The sequence below is a fragment of the Glycine max genome, chromosome 12 (assembly GCF_000004515.6).
Source record: "Glycine max cultivar Williams 82 chromosome 12, Glycine_max_v4.0, whole genome shotgun sequence".
Classification (NCBI taxonomy): Eukaryota; Viridiplantae; Streptophyta; class Magnoliopsida; order Fabales; family Fabaceae; genus Glycine; species Glycine max.
Window position 1 is genome coordinate 31,044,024 of NC_038248.2, and position 16,122 is coordinate 31,060,145.

The window sequence follows — 16,122 nt, forward strand, 5'->3', positions numbered from 1 at the left end:
GCTTCCATTCAGAGCTTGACTAATCAGATGGGACAATTAACTACACAATTGAATCAACAACAGTCCTAGAATTCTGACAAGCTACCTTCTCAAGCTGTCCAAAATCCCATAAATGTCAGTGCCATTTCATTGAGGTCGGGAAAGCAGTGTCAAGGACCTCAACCCGTAGCACCTTCCTCATCTGCAAATGAACCTGCCAAACTTCACTCTACTCCAGAAAAAAGGTGATGACAAAAATTTACCTAACAATTTCTGTGCAGGTGAATCTTCTTCCACAGGTAATTCTGATTTGCAGAAGCAGCACATTCCCCCTCTTCCATTCCCTCCAAGAGCAGTTTCCAACAAAAAAATGGAAGAGGAAGAGAAAGAGATCTTGGAAACGTTTAGAAAAGTAGAGGTAAACATACCTCTGTTGGATGCAATAAAGCAAATTCCAAGATATGCCAAATTCTTGAAGGAGTTGTGCACTAATAAGCAGAAGCTTAAAGGAAGTGAATGAATTAGCATGGGCAGAAATGTCTCCACATTGATTGGTAAATTTGTTCCTCAAATTCCCGAAAAATGCAAAGATCCAGGTACATTCAGCATACCTTGTATTATAGGGTGTCGCAACGTGCCCTTCGCGGGCGAGCGAGGGCGAGGCTCACGGGTGCGCTTTCCAAAGGAGGAAAGATGCGCGGAGTCGCCACCAACGTTTATTTGTAGAAAACGTCAGAAAAACCGAAGGAAACTGGTCAAAATGAAAATTCTAAGTTCGGGAGTTGTATTTACGCTTGAGGAAGGTATTAGCACCTCTCACGTTTGTCTCAAAGGACAACAACCTATTTTTTAGATATGTGGAAATTGTGTTACCTTAACTTTTATTTCTTTTTATTTTTTGAGGTCGACAAAAGCGGGGCTTTTGCTCCTACGTACCCTCCTTTGGAGAGGAAATCAGACCTACGTAGTTCTTTCTTAAGCGTGAATCAAGCGATTCTTTTTACTTGAGAGGTGATCATTTTAAGGCGTTGGACCTTAAAAATGATCCATTTTACTTGGTAAGAAACTGAAATGATAAATTTTCTAAACCCTATTTTTGTGGACGAGCTTGACTAGGCGAGTTGATTTTAGCCTTAGTTTCACTTTAGTTATTAGTCAATTCAATGAAGAATGAGAAATCCCAAAGAGAAAACGTCCGATTGTTTTTTTCGCTTTATTTTACTAAAAGGCATTTTTTGATTATTATATTATTATTTTACCTCTTTTTTTACTTCCAACGTGGTTACGGCACGACCGAACGGTCGGAATTCATTTTAACCGAAATTAACGGATGATACAATTCAAACGATTGGTGGAAATTTATTTTATTTTTAGACTAGGCGAGAAATGACTTAAATAAATGGCTTAAGCATTCAAAAGGAGGTATAAAAAGCGAATGAAAACGAGAATAAAAATACATGAAACAAAATGTGGACCACCACGGGTACATAGAATGAATTGAAAAGCTCGGTTTGAAGTACTTACCCATTGAAGACTGAAGAAAACGAAGAACGAATGATGAATATTTGAAGAACGATCGAGAATCTTCGCGTAATTACTCACGGAAACGTTACAAAAACGTTACGGAAGCGCCTTGGCTTGGATTTTCATCACGAAAACAATTTTCCTCAGCAAATTTAAGAGAATACGAAATGCCAAGAAGGCTGAACCCTTTTCCTCTTCACTCCTCCCCCTATTTATAGCAAAATAAGGGAGGAGCTTGCCACCCAGCTCGCCCAGGCGAGCAAGGTTGCTTCCTCCAGAAGCAACAGCCTTCTGGAGGAAGGATCTGGAAAGCCCAAGTGGGCCAGATTGCTATTTGTACCCCCCTTTTTACTAAATGCACCCCCTTCTATTTTTTTTGGTAATTCTTTTTCTGTAACGTTACGAAACTTTACGAATTTCGTAACGATACTTATTTTCCTTCCGCAAGGTTACAAATCCTTACGGATTATGTATTTACTCTTTTTTAGCTTTCGAAGAAGTTACGGAAACTCACGGATTGCGCAAAAACACCTCTTTTCAATTTCCGCCACATTACGGAATTTCACGGATCGCGCAAGCCTGCTTCCTTTTGATTTCTGACACGTCTCGGGACTTCATTTATTGTGCAACAAAGGACGCCAAGTATCTCAAAGCGGCTAACCAAAGGTTGCATGTCATCAAGTAATAATCCCCGGACGAAATTAGGGTATGACAGTTGCCCCTCTTTACTTACCTTTTATCGGAGATAAGAGGAAAGCAAAGATAAGACACTGATTTCGTCCGTCCTGCCCTTTCCGTGATGACGACTCTCATCTCTACTCGTTCTTCTTTTCTGCACAACACAAAACAAAATACAAACAACAACAAGAACAACAAACTATACATATACACATTTGGGAAAGGAAACAATCGGGAACATAACAAAGATCACATTTCCCAGTCAAGAGGATCCGCCCTTGACGATGAAAACCTCTGGAGAATGGAGGATTGCACTAGAGGGTCCTCACTAGTCAATCATGAAGCATAACTCCAAACTCTTGGGTGGAGGACGCATGAACGAAAACGCAATTCATGGGGCTCCGAAAAAGGGTTGAGAATGGAGAATTGCACTAAGCAATCACTACGCATGGCTCCAAACTCGTGGGTGGAGGACACATGAATGAAAACGCAATTCATGGGGCTCCGAAAAAAGGGTTGAGAATGGAGAATTGCACAAAGCAATCATTACGCATGGCTCCAAACTCGAAGGTGGAGGACACATGAACGAAAACGCAATTCATGGGGCTCCGAAAAGATTGAGAATGGAGAATTGCACTAAGCAATCACTACGCATAGCTCCAAACTCGAAGGTGGAGGACGCATGAACGAAAACGCAATTCATGGGGCTCCGAAAAAGGTTTGAGAATGGAGAATTGCACCAAGCAATCACTACGCATGGCTCCAAACTCGAAGGTGGAGGACACATGAACGAAAACGCAATTCATGGGGCTCCGAAAAGATTGAGAATGGAGAATTGCACTAAGCAATCACTACGCATAGCTCCAAACTCGAAGGTGGAGGACGCATGAACGAAAACTCAATTCATGGGGCTCCGAAAAAGGTTGGTAGGACCGAACGGTCCACCGGGTTTTTCCACCTAAAAGGAAAACATGCTTTTTGCAAAGAAAAGTAAATCATTCGCGAGAGCACCACATCTTAGAGAAACAATATACTTTTGCCAAGGGTAATCTTCCTTGTAACCGAGAATGAAGGGCAGGATGTCAACTTTTAGCTTTTAAATGAACATGGAGGGGAAACATCGGGCTAAGCTGAAAATAAATCACTCATAGTGTATGAAACTCACACAGGCAAGTGTTTTATCCTATTCCCAAACCATAACTGCACCATGACTTTATTTTGCACATAACTTCCTATCGAATCAAAGATCAAACGTACGATCACGGACCAATAGGATTCTCTCGAGGTTAGTGTTTTTAGAGAGGAAGCTGGGTGTTTCGGTCTTTTCCTCTTTGTTCATGTGGGATGGGATATTGCCAGTCGAGAATGATTTTGAGTGGCAATCTGGCTTGAAGAATTTTTGTCCTCTTTCTTTCATTGATCGAGAATTGCTTCTTTTCCCTTTTCACTTCTTTTTGATCTTTGATCGGGAATCCTTCTTTCCTTTATTCTGTTCTTTTCTTTATTTTCATCTCTTTTTTCCTTTTTTCTTTCTTTCCATTTCCTCCTTTTCTTTCTTTTCACTTTTCCTTCCCCATCCCTTTCTTTTGGAAATCGGGTTTTAGCATTCTATTTGCTCTCCCTTGAGGAGATTCCGCTGTCCTTTGCTTCGGGGGAAAGAATGAGGATTCCCTTTTTTACAGGCCAAGGTTCAAAAAGGTCTAAGGTTGTGTTTCAATGGGGTCTTTTATCGGGGGAACCCAATCTTGATATCTGGGGCGAAACCAATTTGGTTGTCAAGGTGTCGATTTCGGGCTAAACTTCCATATTATTCCATAAGGCACGCGAGACAATGATGATTTGAAAACAACGTGCAAAATTAGTCATGGCTACAGCCAGGTGGGCCCTCAAGCATCCCGTTTATGGCATTGTGATACTACGGTTGGGAATTTACACAGACAGGCCCAACGTTTCCAAGTTATGTTCTTTCATCAGTTCAATGAATTCATCCATCCTTATCTCGGTTCATTCTGGAAAATAAACTCTTAGCATCAGTCCCTTGTTTCCAGAAGATACGTTTGCTCTTTACGAATGATTTATACTTCTTAACTATAACATGTCGACCTTCGCGGTCTTTCTTTCTTTTTACTTTTTGTTTTATTTTTATATATATTAACTAAAATTATACACCTGTGGTCCTTTATGAGGAAAACCTTTCTTTGTACATCTATACATGACAAACTTTTTCTGTACATGCATTAGAACTCTTTCTCTTTACGTCACACGGTCTATATACAAACCCTATTTACATTCAAAGATTTTTTTTCATTTTTCCCAACACACACTTATGGTTCACACAAAAGTTTCTTCATATACACTCGTTGCTCACACACACAAGAATTCCTTTCCACTCATCATTTACACACAAAAAATCATTTTATACACACTTTCCTTTTTCTTTGTATATGTAGACATTTTATTCACAACGCTTCTTTCTTTTTATTAGGATTTTTGGTTCATTTTATTTTTAGGACAACGTTCCTAAATGAAAAACTCTACACGGTTCCGGAATTTCAACAAATACTATTGACAACAACGAAGTAAGCACTAACGCAATAGTCCAAACAAAATATATGCACAAAACAAATGACAATCGCGACATCAAAAAACAAACGTTAGTCCCTCAAGTCATGTAAATGATAAAGGATGAAACATAAAAGAACATGAATCTGGGGATCCCACGGTCATGTGGCTCCGCATGCCACCGGTCTCTTGGGACACGGTAACAAAAAGTGGGGTGGTCGACAAAAGCAGGGCTTTTGCTCCTACGTATCCTCAATTTGTGATGAGGAACTCAGGCCTATGTAGTTCTTGACAACTGTGAGACTAAAAATAGTCTCGGTGTTTTCTTCACCAAAATGCGAACATGCTTTAGTAAAAAGACAAAACTTCCAACTGATGAAATGAATTTTGCTGATGAGAGCAACTGATCAGAGCAACATATGCTTTTTGGATGAAAAACAATGTGTCTATCGGGGAAGGAGAGTATGCTGATGAAATTTTCTCATAACCGTAAATGAGATTTTGGATGTTATCATTTCATTTCTAAACGACCATTTAGAGGAAACACTGGATCCAACAAAGATAGGAAAAAATCACTCAAAGTGTATCAATCTCACACAGGTAAGTGTTTTATCCTAATTCCGAACCATAGATATGTCATGACTTAATTTTGCAAATCATTTCCTATCAAATCACAGATTACATGTGTGACCATGGATCAATAGGACTTATTTTGGGAATGGTTTTTAGGCGGGGAATTTGGCTTTGCGTGTTTTTGCCTTCTTCTTTTCTGTTTTTGTTTAGTGCAGGGCGAGAAAGTCGCTAGTGCACAGGATTTGGGTTGGCAATCAAAGGGAGAGGGCCACTTTGGGTCGTGGTTTCCTTTTTCTTGTTTTTTTTAGTTTATTTGGTGACAATTCTGTATTGTTCAAATATTGTCTGGTCTAAAGACCTTTCTGCATGTTTCTTCTGTTTTCTTCCGATCCTTGATCGCGAATTTTCCTTTCTGTTTTTTTTTTTGCTTTCTCCCACTCTTTCATTGGGAATTTTCTTTTTGTTTTGTGTCTTCTCCCTTTCTTGGATTGGGAATTCTCTCTTCTTTTTTTGTGTCTTCTCCCTTTCTTGGATTGGGAATTCTCTCTTCTTTTTTTGTGTCTTCTCCCTTTCTTGGATTGGAAGTTTTCCTTCTCTTTGTGTTTTCTTCCGAGGGTAAGGATTATGGTGAGTTAGGATTTTGGCTCAAGGCTTGTAGAACGGCTGGTCATGATACATGTCAGGATTTGGCCAGCGGTTAGGGGATAAAGGGGATGTCCCCAAATTATTCCCATGATACACATGCAACAAATGATGATTAGGAAATTTTATGCAAAACTGGTCATGCATGCACCCATGTGGACACTCAAGCATCAAGATTTTATGGTCATGTGACACTAGGGCTCAGGATTTATTTTCCCTATTTTAAGTCAACCCAGTGTTTCCAAAATACGTTCTTTTATCAATTTGTGCATTCATTCGAGTCCATTTTGGGCGTCCGGGAAAATTTTCACAGCATTCACCCTTCAGGTGTATACACATTCTTTCAAAAACTAGTTATGATCAGCAAAATTTTTTTTCAAAGAAAAGTTGGAAGTCATCTCTTTTCACAAGCATGTTGTTTTTTAGCTAGACAACTTTTTATTATTATTTTTTTTATTATTTTTTTCTTATTCTTTTCTTGCTCGCTCTCTTTTTGCTCTCTTTTTTTTTTGAAGTATTTTGCTACCTAAACATACGTATATTTTGTGAGGTATTTTGCCATATACATGCGTGTCCAAGGTATCTTGCTACCTAAACATACATATATATGTTTTGTGAGATATTTTTGCTATATACATGCATATCCAAGGTATCTTGCTACCTAAACATACATATATATATATATATATATATATATATATATATATATATATATATTGTGAGATATTTTTGCTATATACATGCATATCCAAGGTATCTTGCTACCTAAACATACATATATATATTTTGTGAAGTATTTTTGCTACATACATGCATATTCAAGGTATCTTGCTACCTAAACATACATATATATATATTGTGAAGTATTTTTGCTACATACATGCATATTCAAGGTATCTTTCTACCTAAACATACATATATATATTTTTTGTGAGGTATGACTACCTTCTGAGCTTGTGCTTGTTTTATTTAAATTCCTAGGATCATGAGCAACTAGGTGTGTCCTGCTATGACTTGAGAAACAAAGGTGATCAAATAACAAGTAGAGATTTAAAAGGTACTAGGTTGCCTCCTAGTAGCGCTTCTTTAACGTCTTGAGCTAGACGCTTGATGGCTTGTCGGTCACGGACCTAGTACTTTGCTTACCTTTGGCTCTGGACTTGGTTACCTATTGGTCGGCCATGGGTCGTAAGCAACGCTCTAACCTTTTTGTGGATGAGCTGAGGTGAACTCTAGAGGTGATGGCGGTGCGTCTGTTGCCCGCTGTTGGCCATCCCCAGGCTGCTGTGGTGTTTCGCCCTGCGCCTGCCTGGGGACGCAGTACTTCTTGATGAAAGCTCGATTAGTAGGGGGCTTGATGCCCTTGCTGGAGGTGACAGGCACTCCGTAGAACTGACAGAGACCCGTAATTAGAGCTTGACAACTCCAAGACCCTGTTGGACTCTTTCGGGTCCACTGGGTGTCTTGCAGGCGCGATCCCTGCAAACAATAGATGAAATTAGAAATCAGTTGAGCGATGTGCATACTTACCTATGTCATGATGACGTGACCTTGCCGGGGGGAACGAGCACCCTGTAGGACTGACAGAGGCCCGTAACCAGAGCTGGAAACCCCAGGGCCTTGTTGGACTTCTCCGGGTCCACTGGGTGTCTTTGTGAGTGTGATTCCTGCAAACAATGGATAGTATCAGAAATCAGTTGAACCATATGTATACTTACCTATGTCACGATGGCATGACCTCGCTGGGGGAACGGGCACCCTGTAGGACTGACAGAGGCCCGTAACCAGAGTTGGAAACCCCAGGGCCCTATTGGACTTCTTCGGGCCCACTGGGCGACTTGTGGGCGCGATCCCTGCAAACAATAGATGGTATCAGAAATCAATTGAACCATGTGCATACTTACCTATGTCATGATGGCATGACCTCGCTGGCGGAACGGACACCCTGTAGGACTGACAAAGGCCCGTAACCAGAACTGAAAACCCCAGGGCCCTATTGGACTTCTTCGGGCCCACTGGGCGACTTGTGGGCGCGATCCCTGCAAACAATAGATGACATCAGAAATCAATTGAACCATGTGCATACTTACCTATGTCATGACGGCACAGACCAACTGATACATCTGCAGGGGGAGATTGGCATTGTGGTCGCCGGGCAGAATGTTACTAAATAGCAACGTCATCCATATCCATGTAAAAGTGGTCATGTTGGTGCGCATGATCCACACTTGTCTTTTTGCAGCGGCACAGATGAAATCTTGCCCCGGTATGCATAGTAGATGCGTGATAGCCTCCCTCTCTGGATGTGCTCGCACAGTTGGTCGCCCTCTAATATCAGGGGGTGGCCCAGGAACTGATAAAAGGAAACTACTGGCCCCTTAACCGGGAGCGCAAGTCTCGGTTAAGCATCTAAGGGCAAAAGACCTTATATTCTCTTAAGGTGTGGATATGGAGCACATTGAAAATGAGGACGCGTAGCCCTCTAAAGGCGAGGGCGTGCAGCCCTCTGCAGGCGAGGACATATAGTCCTCTAAAGGTGATAGGTACTAGTACCCAAGGGTCCACCTTTATGAGAAAGCAAGAGATCGACTCATCGAGAAGGCAGGTCATCCAAAAAGATTGGACACGAGATGTAGGAACTCTATGCAGTTAACATAATTTTTAGGGATGCAGACGCATGCAACCTTTGTTGTGAAATTTGGTAATGCTGACCGCACATGAAACAATGCAATGCAATGGAAAATTGTACAATGTTCATGACATTCTTTCCCTATTTCGTGATTTTTGATTTTGATTTAATTTTTTTTGGAAAACACAGATTGACTGTCCTTTTGAAAAAGGTGATAATTCATGCAACCTTATCCTATCTTTTGCAAATCTCTCTGGGAACTCCCTCAGAGTGTATATTCTGTTTAATTTAGTCACTTGACCATTTTGGAGTGACGACAATGGAGCCGTTTGACGTTTAATCAATCTATTGAACTTCCAGGGCTTGTCTCCCCCTTTTTTTTTTGTTTAAAAACATCGACGGGTGAGAACTTTTGATCTGCCCCTATGTTCACTTGAGGCTCATGCACGATGCCCCTCATTGCCTCAGTGTAAGGCTTTGAGGTACCAATTGTTATCTTTTGTCATGACCTTGTAGCTGGGAACCTATTGGGTGAAAACTTCTAATCTGCCCCTAGGTTCGCTTGAGGTTTTTGCATGGTGCCTTTCATTGCCCCAGTGTAGGGCTTTGAGGTACAATCGTTGTCTTTCGTCATGACCTTGTAGCAAGGAACCTATTGGGTGAGAACTTCTAATCTGCCCCTAGGTTCGTTTGAGGTTTATGCATGGGGCCTTTCATTGCCCCAGTGTAGGGCTTAGAGGTACAAATTGTTGTCTTGTTTCCACAACCTCGCAGTGAGGAAGAATGAAAGATGCAGTTGATTCTTGCAAAAAGAATTTTCCAAGGACGAGAAATAGTTGAAGGATCTTTCAGTTGATGGATTAAGTCAAATGACTCCTATGTAGAAGCAAGATGTTTTGATGTCTTGATTATGCTAAAGGATCAAGTGCTTCTAAGTTTTACTCAAGACAAGAATCCAAGAAAATCAAGATATATGATCAAGTTGATCTCTAGAATCTTTAGGAAGAAGTTTCCAAATTGAAAATACAAAAGGTTTGACCAAAGAATTCTATCATTTCAAATTGAGATTTTCTCTATGGTAATCGATTACCGGCAGTTGAAAATGTTTATCACAGTCACTAGAAATTTGAATTCAAAATTTATAATGTGTAACTGATTACCAGAGGGGATTTTCAGAAAATAATTGCCAAGAGTCATACCTATTCAAATTTTTTATGAATGACCATCAAAGGTGACTTGGAAACACGAACTTAAAGGGAGTTTTCATTGCCCAAAAAGTTTTATCCTCTTAAAAGATTAAGAGTTTTTCTGAACTGAAATGTTTTATCCTCTTAAAAAGATTCCTTGGTCAACCACTTGCATATTTAATAAGGAATTTTGATTGATCTTCATTTTACAATCCATCTCTTTTAAGAGAAATTTTTTCTTCTCTTCTTCTTATTTCTGAAAAGGGATTAAGAGACCGTGGGTCTCTTGTTGTAGGGGATTCTTGAACACAATGGAAGGGTTGTCCCTGTGTGCATTGTTAATCCGAAAAGAGAGAGTGAAAGTTTAATTGGGGAATAGTCTTTGTATCTTAATTTAACCCCCTTTTTCTTAAGGTAACTGAGGCCATTTGTCCAACATCCTATTCTTGATAACTAGCTTCTCTCGAAAAGACAGACTTTCCGGAATGATAAAATGAGGTCACATGAACGTCTTGAAAAACACAGTCAATCAAATGTTTTTTTTCTTTTTCTTTTTGAACCCTCTTTTTTTTTTTGGAACTTATTTGTTTTGAAGTTTACTCGTTGTTTTATGGCACCCCCACCAACGTGCAAGACGAGTAATCTATGATTGAACGATCTTGGAAGTCCAAACTCAGGAGCACAGGTCGCTTGAGCAAACTGACCAATGGCTTGTACTTGAAAATCCTGATGAGTCATTAGAGACATCTAACAACAGCTTTCAAAATTGCCCCATGTGTGGTGTTGCTTGTCAATGTTAGGATTCAACAAGCAATTCTCCTCAAATTTCAGCCAACCCGCATCAATTAGACCTTGCACCTTACGCTTCAGGGCCCTACAATGCTCAATGGAATGCCTCGGGGCTTCTCCATGACAAACACACGTTGGGTTTGAGTCGTATTCTCAGAGAAAAGGAGGTTGACGAACCTTGGTTGGGGTTATGGCTACCATTGAATTATCAAGTAGATATGGGAGCAAGTCAGCATAGGATACCGGAATTGGGGTGAATTCTACAGGCTTTCTCGCTGCAAAATTCATTTCTTGGTTGATGTTTCTGGTTTGTGCTAAAGGTGGTGTGTGTCATTGGAAGTGCGGTAGGTAGGCTTTGTGGTTGATTTTAGGGATGGCCTTTGTGGATAACTGGGCGGTGGGTAAGGAGAAGGTTTGTTATTGGCTGAGTAATGACATTGTTGGGTTGGTGGGAAACTTGGCTGTATAGGAATGGCAGTCACAGCATGGGCTTGTCCCTTATTCTCACCCTCTTTATTTGCCCCAGCTTTTTTTGCATTTATCAAAGTAAGATTATCAGATTTGCCTCTTTTTAGACCCACTTTGATCCTTTCGTCGGTGAAGACCATATCATCAAAGCTTGAAGGTGTGTAGCCCACCATCTTTTCATAGTAGAATACTGGTAATGCGTCTACTATTATTGTCATCATTGTTTTTCTCTGTCATTGAGGTGCTACTTGAGCTGCCAAGTCTCTCCACCTTTGGGCGTATTCTTTGAAAGATCCGTGCCCCCTTTTTTGCACATATTTTGTAGTTGCATCCTATCCGAAGCCATTATACTGACACTGCCTAACGAAGGCAACCATTAGGTCCTCCCAGGAATGGACTCGGGAAGGTTCCAAGTTAGTGTACCAGGTAACAACTACCCCAGTAAGACTTTCTTGGAAGGAATGTATCAACAATTCCTCATCTTTTGCGTATGCCCTCATCTTCCGACAATACATCTTTAGATGGTTCTTGGGGCAAGTAATCCCCTTGTACTTGTCAAAGTCCAGCACCTTGAACTTGAGAGGGGTGATGATATTGGGTATTGGGAACAACTCTTCTAGGTTAGCAAAGGAATAATCTTCACCTCCTTCAATGGCCCTGAGCCTTTCCTCCAAATGATCCAGCTTTCCCATTTTTGCCATAGCATGAGGGTTTTTACTTGTCGTGGAATGCAAGAGGTGTAGTTGTGGGTGATACTGAGGGCCCTCCAAAGGGTTTTGTAGGGGTATACCACCAACTGCTTGCCCTTCAGTGGCATATCCGAGCCAAGGCTCGAAGTCGGCTAGATTGTGATGGGGAATTTCATGTGTCTCCCCCACAGTTTAAGAGACATGTGCACGATCAGTTTGGGGTTGTTGGCTATCAATGGGTATAGGAGTGGAGTTATTGACATTCTTATTGGGAGTGTACGCCACATTGGGTGGTGTATAGTTGGGAGGCAAGCCATATGGTGAGAAGGCATGCTTGTTTTGCGCATAATGGGGGCCGCCCCTACTTCCCAAATCTTTGCCTACCATATCTTAGGTTGGATGATTCATTTGGTTGATGCCGGATGGGGACATCAGGTTCACCTTAGCAACAACGCTGGTAGCGGCAATTGCAACCGCATTGGCTTCCATTATCTTCTTCACGTTCATCATGGCCTCCATCATTGCGGCCATTTGCTCTTTCATGGTCCATGACATCTCCGTCAAGGTGAAACTAGAAGTAACAGGGACATCGACAGCCCTAAATGTGTTTGGCAGTAGACGAAGGAGCGATGTAACACAATCCATCTTTTGCCCCAATTTTTTGCAAGATGGTTACTTCCATACTTCAACTTGACTCGATGAACCTTTTCGTAAAAGCACGAGCTTGGTTCAACCCCATAACCCAGAGAATGGCAATTTTGATCGCAAATACTTCAACAACATTTCATAGGGATGAAAGACTCGAGAATACGCATGATATGCATGGAAAATGTAATTATGAGATTGAGATGCCCGAAGAAACACCCTTTCTTAGTTAACCATGCATTAGGTACCATGTTCAATCATTTTGTTTTTAAGTGAAATGGGTTTATGATCCCAACACGGTTGGCTCATGGTATCGAATATATGCAACTAAGAATGCAGCGTGAATTTTCGCACTTTTTTTTTTGTTTGTCTTGCAGGGGATAACACAAGGGTCACGCATGAGCAAACATGAAAACAATTAGTATGCAATTTGTAGATCAAAAAAGGTTGTTGAACACATATGCATGATGATGCAATGACTCATGCAAAATGTGATGCTGGAATATGATAACGGACAAATGTAGGAACGATATGTTCATTATGATGCCATGAAGAGATGCTTATGCGATGCATGATATGAATGCATTTACGGACACGAGAGCCCGGAAAATCATCTCTCCTTACTTGCGCATTTGGGGGCGCAGTGCCCCATGTGTGAATTTAGGAAGACAATATGGATCTTTCGACTTCCCACGACAAAAGACGAGACCCACATACAACGCATGTGTGACGGCATGATGCAGATGCGCAAAAGCGCAACAGGGGGATTTACACAGCATGACAATATCCTCAAATAATCATACAACAAAGGCGTACCTGACCTTTAGGTTATATGAATGACAGTGTTTAAAAGGCATGCAACGTGTTCGCTTCGTGCCCCTATTTTAGGGACCTATAGGATAATATCTAGGGGTCTCTAATAACTACTCCCCAACAATTCATAATTCACACGGCTGTTTTCTAGAGGTATCATCACTCAAGATAATAATATTGTGGCGGTATGGAATACCAGCGACAACACATTATAAAGAGAGAAAGCTCTAGATGAGGTTTCACTATTATCAAGCAAGTCGGAGACCTAGCATGATGATAGATTCACCTCCATTCCTTAAATTCCCATGAACCCGGGTGTAGGGCCCCTTTTTTACTCAAACCCGTGGGTGCTTACAATGCAGTGTAAAGAATGCGAAATAGACAACAGTTATTTTCATTTTACACAGTTCAACAAATGCACACACAAAGTTTCACAAATCCACAATTCCTTAAAATAGGCCTAACTCACAAAAATAGTCCCCAGTGGAGTCGCCAATTGTCGCAACGTGCCCTTCGCGGGCAAGCGAGGGCGAGGCTCACGGGTGCGCTTTCCAAAGGAGGAAAGATGCGTGGAGTCGCCACCAACGTTTATTTGTGGAAAACGTCTGAAAAACCGAAGGAAACCGGTCAAAATGAAAATTCTAAGTTCGGGAGTTGTATTTACGCTTAAGGAAGGTATTAGCACCTCTCACGTTTGTCTCAAAGGACAACAACCTATTTTTTAGATTTTTGGAAATTGTGTTACCTTAACTTTTATTTCTTTTTATTTTTTGAGGTCGACAAAAGTGGGGCTTTTGCTCCTACGTACCCTCCTTTGGAGAGGAAATCAGACCTACGTAGTTCTTTCTTAAGCGTGAATCAAGCGATTCTTTTTACTTGTGAGGTGATCATTTTAAGGCGTTGGACTTTAAAAATGATCCATTTTACTTGGTAGGAAACTGAAATGATAAATTTTCAAAACCCTATTTTTGTGGACGAGCTTGACTAGGCGAGTTGATTTTAGCCTTAGTTTCACTTTAGTTATTAGTCAATTCAATGAAGAATGAGAAATCCCAAAGAGAAAACGTCCGATTGTTTTTTTCGCTTTATTTTTCTAAAAGGCATTTTTTGATTATTATATTATTATTTTACCTCTTTTTTGATTTCCAATGTGTTTACGGCACGACTGAACGGTCGGAATTCATTTTAACCGAAATTAACAGATGATACAATTCAAACGATCCGTGGAAATTTATTTTATTTTTAGATTAGGCGAGAAATGACTTAAATAAATGGCTTAAGCATGTCAAAAGGGGGTATAAAAAGCGAATGAAAACGAGAATAAAAATACATGAAACAAAATGTGGACCACCACGGGTACATAGAATGAATTGAAAAGCTCGGTTTGAAGTACTTACCCGTTGAAGACTGAAGAAAACGAAGAACGAACGATGAATATTTGAAGAACGATCGAGAATCTTCACGTAATTACTCACGAAAACGTTACGGAAGCGCCTCGGCTTGGATTTTCTTCACGGAAACAATTTTCCTCAGCAAATTTAAGAGAATACGAAATGCCAAGAAGGCTGAACCCTTTTCTTCTTCACTCCTCCCCTATTTATAGCAAAATAGGGGAGGAGCTTGCCACCCAGCTCGCCCAGGCGAGCAAGGTTGCTTCCTTCAGAAGCAACAACCTTCTGGAGGAAGGATCTGGAAGGCCCAAGTGGGCCAGATTGCTATTTGTACCCCCCTTTTTACTAAATGCACCCCATTCTATTTTTTTTTGGTAATTCTTTTTCCGTAACGTTACGAAACTTTACAAATTTCGTAACGATACTTATTTTCCTTCCGCAAGGTTACGAATCCTTACGGATTATGTATTTACTCTTTTTTAGCTTTCGAAGAAGTTACGGAAACTCACGGATTGCGCAAAAACACCTCTTTTCAATTTCCGCCACATTACGGAATTTCATGGATCGCGCAAGCCTGCTTCCTTTTGATTTCTGACACGTCTCGGGACTTCATTTATTGTGCAACAAAGGACGCCAAGTATCTCAAAGTGGCTAACCAAAGGTTGCATGTCATCAAGTAATAATCCCTGGACGAAATTAGGGTATGACATAGGGAATAGTAAGTTTGACAATGCCATGCTAGATTTAGGAGCCTCTGTTAGTGTTATGCCTCTGTCGATTTTTAATTCTCTATCTCTAGGTCCCTTGCAGTCAACTAATGTGGTAATTCATTTAGCTAATAGAAGTGTTGTCTATCCTGTTGGTTTCATAGAAGATGTCTTAGTTAGAGTTGGTGAACTGATTTTCCCTGTTGATTTTTATATCTTGAATATGGAAGATGGATTTTCTCAAGGATCAGTTCCCATCATTCTAGGCAGACCCTATATGAAAACTGCTAGAACTAAGATAGATGTTTATGCAGGCACACTGTCTATGGAGTTTGGTGATATAACTGTTCATTTTAATATTCTGGATGCTATGAAATACCCATCTGAAGATCTTTCTGTATTTCGTGCTGAAATAAATGACCATGTTGTTGATGAATACATGACTGATCTTTATTCTAATCTGCATGCCTCTCACTCTTCATGCATTAAGTCTGAAATTGTACTTGATCATATGTCTGAATTTGATGCTGAGAGTGAATCTGAGAGTGATATTGATTGCATGTCTGGTGGTGGTGTTTTACCTCTCGAGATTGATTTTATAGAGTTAGATAGGACTAACCATGTTTCAGGAAGTACACATACCTCTGACTTTCTTTATGAGGTAAAGGCTGAGAAACCATCTCCTTCTACCACTGTCCAGCCGACCACACCAGAATTGAAGCCTCTACCGTCAAATTTAAAATACGCTTACTTGGATGATAGCAAGAGTTTTCCAGTGATTATATCTGCCTCCCTTGCTGATGAGCAAGAGGAGAAGTTGTTGTCAGTTCTCAAGAAGCATAAGAA